The following is a 9,578-nucleotide window of genomic DNA, read 5'->3' on the forward strand; positions in this document are numbered from 1 at the left end:
CACTAAAGTGAGGCCGCTTTTCCACTTTCAGGTGGCTGCGCTATTTCTTCGACTAACCACTCTGCTGAAAACAGCTTCGAAAGTCTAGATAATAAGCAGAAGATCAGTTGTCTGGAGGCACTGGGAGACATGCTAACTCAGCAAGGAGAAGAGATTCTAGAGAAAAGGCAGATTCAGAAACACGGTCCCAACTTCAGCACCTCTGGAGTCTGGGAACCCAGGCAGAGGTCCCAATGCTGGAGCAGGACTGGAGAGACTGAGCTGCTCCGTGTCCCTGTGAGGAGCTTCAGGGGGCAGACAGAGGACCCAGCACAGGCTCCCCGGAGGACTGTCTAGAAGCCCCAGTGCCCAGAAGGAAACAGACCAGGCCTCTCAAAGACAGAAGTCGACTGCAACCCACAGTCCACACAGCATCAGGATACTTCACCAGAAGAAACCCAGGTACCTGCCTAAGCAGAAGTAAGTCCCGTCTGCACAAAGTTAAAACCAGCCAGAACTTCAATTAAACTCAGTAATTTAAAAAATGCAGGGCCTCTCTCGTCTTCTGAGATGGCCCACACTCAGTCTGTGGAGTGTGTTTCTCTCTAAATAAATCCACTTCTTAAAAAAAAAAAAACCACAGTATCTGGCATCTAATTAACAATCACCAGGGATATCAGAAGACAAGATCATTTGAACAGCAACCAACAGAAAAATACAAACATTACGAAGAGAAATTCAGATGGCCTGGATATTATATTTGTCAGATAGGTGAAACTTTAAATAACTGATACGTTCAAGAAAATAGATGATGAGAGGCTGGAATGTATTTTAAAAGAATCAGATGGAGCTAAATTGTTTCTAGAACGGAAATGTTCAGTAACTGAAATTAAGAAATAAACAGGCGATTTAGCAGCCAATTAGACGGCCAGAGTTTATGGAGGCGTCCTCTGCTGGTTCACACAAGGACAGGACTGGCCCTGGAGTCAAGGGCCTTCCTGGACTCTGCGCGGCCCGGCCTCGCCCTCGTCCTCCTCCCTGACCAGATCATGAGCCCAAGAACCAGGAGAGCAGGCTGGTCCTCGCCTCGCCCCGTGCCCAGAGCACAGCCACACACGGAACAAGCATCAGACGAGTGCTTGCTGAAGCAGACAGACGGGTCTCCAGCACCCCAGAGCCCCGCACTCGGTGAGTGTCCCTGAAGACGCACTGAAGGAGACGAGGCTGTCGAAAACGTTCCTCAGCCTCTCGGCCGTCCGCATCTCCTTGCGCTATTTCTGGCAGCCCAACCCACACTGGCCTGTGCCCTCCTGGCTGGGGGTGGGGCCCAGCTGTTAGCAATGGCCCCGGGGAGGGGCAGCCGGATGCTGTGGTCAGGCTTCAGGAATGTTCAGCTGCCTCTGCTGGGCCCAGAACACAGAGGAGCTGCTGTCTGCGTGTTTTAGGCAGCTCTGGACACGTCCCCATCACACGGACCGAGTGCCCCCCTGCATCCCTCAGAAGGCCCTGAGCCGGTTCACCGTGGGCAGAGCACTCCCCGGGGAGGACTCACGCCACCCAGGAGGACTCTGTCTACTTGGGAGGACTTGCTATCTCTACCTGGGAGGACTCGCTCTATCCGGGAGGACTCGCTCTACCTGGGAAGACTCGCTATCTCTACCTGGGAGGACTCACTCTATCTGGGAGGACTCTCTCTCCACCCAGGAGGACTCTGTCTACCTAGGATGATTCACTCTACCTGGGAGGACTCACTCTATCTAGGACTTGCTCTACCTAGGAGGACTCTCTCTGTCTGGAAGGACTCTCTCTAAGAAGACGCTCTCTCTCTGTACCTGGGAGGACTCACTCTATCTGGGAGGACTCTCTCTCCACCCAGGAGGACTCTGTCTACCTAGGATGACTCACTCTACCTGGGAGCACTCACTCTATCTGGGAGGACTCTCTCTCTACCTGGGAGGACTGGCTCTACCTAGGAGAACTCACTCTACCTGGGAGAACTCGCTGTACCTGGGAGGACTCACTCTACCTGGGAGGACTCACTGTCTCTACCTGGGAGGACTCTGTCTACTTGGGAGGAGTCTCTCTCTACCTGGGAGGACTCACTCTACCTGGGAAGACTCCCTGTCTCTGCCTGGGAGGACTCTCTCTACTGTGGCCCTGGGTGGCATCCTCCCTCGGCCGCTCCATGCTGGGGCTGTGTCTTGGGGAGCCCATTCTCTCTGCCTCCTTCCAGTATCCAGGAAAGGGCAGGGGCCATTGATGAGGAGAGTGCAGGGATGGGCTTGGGGCCGTTCACCCACCAAGTCAAAGACTGGCCCAGGGGGAAGGGAGGGAAGAGTCCATGGCAGGAGTCACGGGGAAGGTCTGGAGAGGGGAGACAGGAGGGGGCCCCGCAGAAACTGAGGCACAGAAGGAATTAGGGAGTGGGCACCACGGAGCTGCCAGGTCACCTTGGGAGGTGGAAAAACCCGTTTTTTGGGCTCAAGAAAACCGTGTCAACATGCAAAGACAATTACTTCCCCACAGGAGTTTTCATTCCCTCTGGGCTGTCTGGATCTTGGGAAAGTGACCATCCTCCCCTGCTCCCCAGCTGCTGTCACCCAGTCCGGCCAGCCCCCCTCTTTGCAGAGCCCACCCTGCCCCCACCCCCGGTCCCTGAAGCTCATCGTCAAGGTCCTCCTTCACAGGTCTCCAACTAAGAAGAGTCCGGCGCCTGGGGGTGGGCTTCTGGGGGCTGGGCTGCTCCCTATTGGAAGCACTGTCTCCGGGGTGTAGTCCCTTAACACAGGAGAAGACCCTACAAAGTTCCCCTCAGTGGAGCCCTTTCCGTGGGACAGGCTGTCTCTGAGCCCCAGTGACCATTCTCTATCTCAGCCACTGCCCGACCCTGGGGTGCACCATCAGAGCCCCTGGTCGTGGGGGAACCCCATGCTGGCATCAGACAGGACTGTGGCCCCAGTCCCTACTCAGCTCTTCACGTTGCCCTTCAGTTGGCAGATTTGGTGTTTGCAGTCAGGGCTCACGTAGGAAGTGGGGAGGGGGTGAAGTCTGTGGGGGTGTCCCAGAAATCCCACAACTAAGCATCTCTCCAGGGAGGGACTCTCCCACACACTGAAGGAAGCATGTCACTGATTGTGAAAAACGGCCGCAGCACAAATGCCCACTGACAAGGAAGTGTGAGACGGGAAGACTCCCAGCAACAGCTGAGCGAGAAAAGCAAGTTGCGGGTGAGCACTTAGAGGTGACTGTTCATGGGAACTAAAGCCTCATCCATCAACACACACACACACCCCATCTGTACAGGCACAGACACGCCGTGTGGGAGCCCGCCGGGAAGGACAGCCAAGGGGTAAGGGCCCTGGGGAGGACGGCGAGGCGAGGGAGGGGTGCTCTGTTCAGATTCCCACCAGGAGGAGGTGTGTGCCTGCTTCATGGGACGTGGGGTCGGGGGAGTGGGGAGGAGGTGCTGGGCGGGGGGCGTTCTCACCCAGCCCAGCCAGAGATGGCCAGCTGGAGGTGTGTCCCCGCTCCCAACACCGCGTGGAGGGGGCACGAAGACACCAGTGCTTCTTGCTTCTTTGAAATCTGCTAAAAGTAGGTGTCGGGAAAGCAGCTGCGAGGAGCCTTCCCCGACACTGCGGTAACTCACTGCCCTGGGGCCCCGAGTCCATGTGATCCCTCACACCCAGCAGACAACAGGCACCTGTTCCAAGGCCTGGGAGACCCAGGGCAGAAAAAAGGCCCGGCACCAGCCCAGACCCCTGCCTGCAGCCAGCGAGGGTGACAAGCCGGGTGCCCCGTGCCGCCCAGGACGCCACGCGCTCCTGAGGTCCTGCCAATCCAGAGGACCTCTGCTCACAGTGCAGCAGGGCTGGGAATGTGGGGGTGCTTCTTTTTTAAGTCAGGCTGCCTCTGAAAATGGCACGCCCTTGACCTAGGAGAACGGCCGGCAGGGCCTCAGACCAGCAGGGCCGGATCGCAGCCTCGCCCTTTTGACAGGAGACCGTGAGCCTGCCGTGTGATCACCGGGAACAGGAGTGAGCCCAGGTCCTCAATTTGCCTCCCACCCCAGCCGGGTGGGGAGCCTGCGTGCGGGGTGGGTTTTCCTGACTTCCCATCAGAGACGGCCCAGCGTCAGTTAGCTCCTCTGGGTCCAGAGACGAGCTGAAATGATGGAGTGAATTTTTAAACCAGACGGACCTCTTCACAAAGGAAGGAGTGGAGGGACCTTCTTGGACACAAGATCTCAGCAGGTTCGGTGTGAATGCCAACGGGGAGACTGGCGGGGCACCCACTGCCCAGGGCAGCAAGGACGAATTCTACCCATGCCCAGCCTCCCACCCCCGGGCCCAGGGCTGCGGGAGCCAGCAGGTGACACGGTCAGACAGAGCTCAGGCCATGTGCGAAGAGTGGACCCACGAGGGGTAACCCAAACCCTGGGTGAGGCAGCAGAGGGGCAAGTGGGGTGCTGTGGGGCTCACATCCATGGAGTGTGCAGGTCCCTACACACCCCACTGTCTTCCACACTCTTTCCACACCCAGGCTGGACCCAGACTGGTGGGGACCCGATGTGCCTGGGAGACAGGCCACCTGAGCCAAGAGGAGACAGAATCAGAAAGGTGAAAAGGATTTCTGCAAGGCCAGTGTGCACCAGGGTGGCACCGTGTCTGTCTGTGCACACAAGTGGGGATTGATCAACTCCCACAAGGCCTCCCAGCACCCCCTCACCCTGTGGAGTCGGGCAGTGATCCCCCCACCCATGATCCCCCTCCCCTATTCCAACAGCAGCAGCTACAGCAGCCACGTCAGGCCACACTCTTTGAACGTGGCCTGTGTCCACGCCTCTGAAGTCACCTGACATCCCCGCAGAAATCTCTGCTCACTTTCAGAGTGTTTCAGTGAAAGCTGGTGTGGAAGGAAAGCCCCCTCAGGTCTGTGGTTCGGCACCGTGGAGCCCCCCGGCAGACACCATGGCAGGAGCAGGGTGAGGCTGTGTACTGGGGTGGCCGGAGGGCGGAGGCCCCTCGCAGGAGAGAATCCACGTCCCTGGAGGACTCTGCGACACTGAGGCATCTTCATTCTCTGATGTTGATCTTAAGGATACGACATTTCTGTGTCTAGTTCATGAAATGAAAGCGACAGGTCGGGTATAAATGAAACACTTGAAAATCTAGTAACGTGAATGCAGGTGGGAAAGGGGCAGGGAGAGGGCAGATATTCAACAGAATAATTAGCTGAGAGTTTGAGTGACGGGAAAGACCACTTAGTCCCCCTGTCGTGGAACTTTCATCAGCCTGACAGTAAAAGCAGAGGAAATCAAGCGGGTAGGCAGTGTTAAATTTTGCTTTTTTCATTTGAAAGTAACAGGGATTGGCTTTTTCTTTTTTTATTATTTGAAAAGATCTTGTGCTCTTTATCAAAGAAAATCAAAAAACCCTCCAGCAAGCCCACCTGTCCCTGCAATTGTTAGAGGGGCGTCCCCACGGGGAGGAGGGGGCGAGGCAGGTAATAATCACCCCCCACTGTCTGCAAAGCTCTGCAGCAGAGCTGCTATCAAAGTAGCAATTTTAAGGAAAATGATGACTTTCCTCATTTTAACATTTTCTTGCTGTTTTTCTAACACCTTCCCTGTCTTCAGAACAGAGCTGATGCTGACTCTGGGAGGACTCATCTCCCGGGGTCGCCACAGCAAATGGCCACAAGGTGGGTGGCTGACCACATCAGAAATGTGTCCTGTTGCAGTCTAGAGCTTCCCTCCAGAGACAGGCCACCCCAGCTGGGGTCCCTGCAGGAGCCCCCCCAGGCTGCCCGGAGCCTTCCCAAGGCCACTCTTCACAGCCTCCTTGCATCCTGAATCCGCTCAATGGGTTTCTTGGTTCCACCCAAATCACTTGGCCCTCCCTGTCCTGGGAAGCCTCTGCTCGTGACGTCATGGCTCTGCTAGTTAGTTGTCTGGTTCTGTGGTGAGAGTAAGCAGACAGGACAAACCCCTGGTCTGTGGCTGATGGACCCAGGAGCTGGAAACCCAGGCTTGGCCCAGCGCTGGTACCTGAGATGCCAGTTTTCCGGGAGTGGCTGTTGGAGCAGTATTGTTCCCGGGGACTTGGTCCACCCTGGGGAGGTGGGAGGATCCACCCAGCTAAACCGGGCTCCCTAAACCTCTGCAAGTGGTCCTGCCAGGCCCTGGCGGGCTCTGTGTCTTCTTCCTGTGTCGCTCTAGTCACCTGCCCCCTTCACCTGCAGAAGAGAACATGAGAGATGAATACAGAGGGAAAGCCCCGCTGTCCTTCCGGCTTCACGGCCTCCACTAGCTCTTTCCTCTGGACTCAACCTGGGGGCAGTTCTGCCAGACCAGGACCAGGGGACAGCGGGGCCCACCTCAAAAGACAGTGAGGGGCCAGGCGGCATGGACAGGCAGCCCCGCAGGCACGGCACCTTGCCCATCGTCATGGCAACCCTGGGAGGTTGAGCATCACTGTCCACGGGTCCCAGAGTAATAGGTGAACATCCACAACAGCAAGGGAAGGAAACTTCTGGAAACTCTCACAGGCAGTAGGTCACTTAACAAGAACAAAGATCAGCCTGCAGCAAAGAGCTCATCCACATCCTGATTTGGGAAGACTCCGGAGTAACCCCTGCCTCGGGCTGAGGAAGGTCTTTCTGAACCCACCACAGGACAGACGTCTCACAGGCAGCATCGACAAGCGGTCCTGAAGGTCAGCTGTTTCACCTGGGAATGCCACTTGGCACAGGTTTCCACTATTTTAAAAGAGGCAATTATATGTATTACACACCAACCCTAAATCCCCACTCAGCATCGAATGAAACGCAAGAGACCCTGTGTGGTGACAAGTTCTGTTTGTGAAGGAAATGTTAGCGCCACATCCTGCTGGGAAACAGCCTGGCTCTGAGGCACGATTGCCAGGAAAACGGGGAAGCATCCGCGAGGCGGCGACACCCAAGCCTTGCACCCCTTTGCTGACATTTGACACCCAGCTGTTTGACAGCCACCTGCATTTGACAATTACCTGCATGGAGGGTAATTGAAGGCGTAGTTTTGCTTAAAATATTGTATTGCATTTTGAGGCTAGTAATGCAGATTTTCCTCTATATAATCAAACACCAACTTTGTATTGAGAGATACATACTTTCTACCAATTGTTATTAAAATCCAAGAGGCATTTACCAGGAAAACACTAACCAGGGAGAGTCTGGGAGGTTGCCTTTATATAGCGCAATCAATCAAGCAGTAGACTTGAATGGAGAATAAAGACGTGTACATGAGTTCTCAGAGACTGTTCTCAGATCCTTTTTTAAAAGGAAATCACACAAAGATGTGGGCTTGTTTAATTGGTATTGATATACAATTTACATTTTATAAAATCCTGTTTCAACATGTACTATTCAATGGCTATTAGTACTTTCATGCAACCATGTTCATACACCAGCTGAGCCACCAGGGAAGCCCAAGAACACTGGAGTGGGTAGCCTATCCCCTCTCCAAGGGATCTTCCCGACCTAGGAATCAAACTGGGGTCTCCTGCATTGCAGGCGGACTCTTTACCACTAATCTAATTTCTGTTTCTAAAAATTGTCCTATTCTGGACATTTCCAATAAAATGGAAATATACATACAATATGTAGCCTTTTTATATATCTTTTTTTCAGTTCGCATAGTGTTTTTAGGCTTCATCCGTGTTGTAGGGCGTACACGGGGATAGCGGTGAATGTAACCTGTGGGGACTGGAGTCGAAGAACTGAGCACAGCTGGGACTTCCTGCCGGCCCAGCGGTTGGGACTCGGCGCCTTCACTGCTGGGACCCGGGGTTCAATCCCTGGTTGGGAAACTAGGATTCCCACAAGCCTCGCAGTGCAGCCAAAGAAGAAACCTGAGCCCCCAGATTCTCCGCCAGCAGCGGCGGGAAGACAGCGGGCCCGGCCGAAAGGCAGAGCGTGCGGGCATCACACAGGGTGAGCGCCTCGTTTCCAGACGCAGCATACCAGAATGCAGACGTCATCGGCAGACAGACAAAAGCCAGGCGTTCAGAGTGAAAAGCCGTCCTCGTGGGAGCAAGGCGAGGGCACTTGTAAGCCAGAGCCTGCTTCAAAGTGCCCGTCAACACATCTTAACCGTGTGAACATCCTGATGTCAGAGCGAAGCAGATGCTTTTTGCAACTCTAGGACTTTAATAGAAAACATGGGCAAACAAGAGAGAAAACAATAAAAGAAACATGAGAGGCAGTTCTAAAATCCATTTAAAATCAATGCTAATCAATGGAATACAAACAAAAGAGCACATTTTGTCTCTCAACATTGCCAAGACTTTGAGCAACGGTGGTGTTGGTGAGCTTGGGGTGAAAGATCAACTAATATTTGCCAACTAAAGGCAGAATCAACACAGTATTTCTAGAAAGCTAGTTGGCAAATGTGTAGAAAGAAACTCAAGTTGTTTACATACCTTGTCCCAGAAATTCCGTTTCCAGAAATTAAGTTAAACAAAATAACAAGAAATTCAAGTACATATATACAAAGATAATCTCCACATCATTGTGCAAAACAACACAGACTCTATTGCGATCTTTGCATCCATAAGCAGGGCAGGTTGGACAACACAGGGCATATCTGAGCGCTCGAGTGTCCTCAGGCCACTAAAAATGGTTCAAGAACTTGGGCAACACGGGAAAGGTTCTGAACTCAGTTAACTGGAAAAAAGCACAATTCTGAACAGCCTACAGTGTATGCCGTCAAGTCTACACACACACACACACACTCGCAGAAGTATCTCACACAGTGGACTACTCACACCAGCGTTGAGAGGCTGGGTTAGATCTGGGCAGCCCCCAACACCCAGACCCCAGCGGCTTGCTCAGCCAAGAGCCCCTGTCCTTTCATCAAGGCCCACCGGGGTCGGTGGAGAGGCTGCTCTGCATCACCCTCCTTGGCAGCCGCCCGGGAAGCTGCCTCCATGGGAAACACGGCCGGTCATGGCAGAGGAGAGGTCAGGGGTCCCGCTGGCCCTTGGACACCTCAGAAGTGACCACGCTCCTCCTGCTCATGTTTGTTGGCCAAAGACGCCACAGCAGCCTCAGAGGGGACAGCCCGGGATGTGCAGTCCTTCCACATGAGAGTCTGTCTTGAAGACAAACGGACAGTAAGACGGTCACTTCCTCAGTCTTCACGTTGCCTCCTCTGACTGGGGAAGGGCAGGCCGAGTGTGGCTGAGACCACTGGCTGTGCCCGACACGTTCCTCCTCGCCTCACCCCAGTGAGCAGCATCCATCATGGGCACGTGGCTGCCCAGAAGAAACACTGGCTTTCCCGGCACCCCTACCACTGCTGGGGTGGACGTGTGACTCTGTTCTGTCCCGAGGGTGTGAGCAGAAGTGCACGTGGATGGTCCAGAGCATGCCCTCTGAGAGCAGGGCCCTGCCCACCAGGGCCATCCAGCCGGAGCCAACCCAGGGTGTACAGGGCGGGCGTGAGCAGCCTCAGACCACGCAGGCAGAGGCAGCGCCCAGGACGCAGGAGCAGAATGGGACCAGCTGCCCCTGTCCCCAGGGAGCCGCAGCGTCCCAGGGCTGCCCATGAGACAGGCCAG

The 9,578-nt window shown here is 54.7% G+C and overlaps 1 long non-coding RNA gene across 4 annotated transcripts; it reads left to right on the plus strand.

Moving 5' to 3' along the window:
- The first annotated feature begins 411 nt into the window (after nt 1–411).
- Nucleotides 412–7,535, plus strand: LOC138986334 (uncharacterized). Of its 4 annotated transcripts, XR_011463166.1 has the most exons (6): nt 412–1,167; nt 3,072–3,206; nt 3,283–3,328; nt 3,918–4,075; nt 4,174–4,419; nt 4,522–7,535. It is a non-coding gene; the product is annotated as an uncharacterized lncRNA (long non-coding RNA). The 4 variants fall into 4 exon arrangements; XR_011463165.1 differs by having other exon boundaries at nt 4,174–7,535; XR_011463169.1 differs by having other exon boundaries at nt 3,918–4,055; nt 4,174–7,535.
- Nucleotides 7,536–9,578: the final 2,043 nt, after the last annotated feature.

This window comes from Bos mutus, chromosome 3 (assembly GCF_027580195.1).
Source record: "Bos mutus isolate GX-2022 chromosome 3, NWIPB_WYAK_1.1, whole genome shotgun sequence".
NCBI lineage: Eukaryota > Metazoa > Chordata > Mammalia > Artiodactyla > Bovidae > Bos > Bos mutus.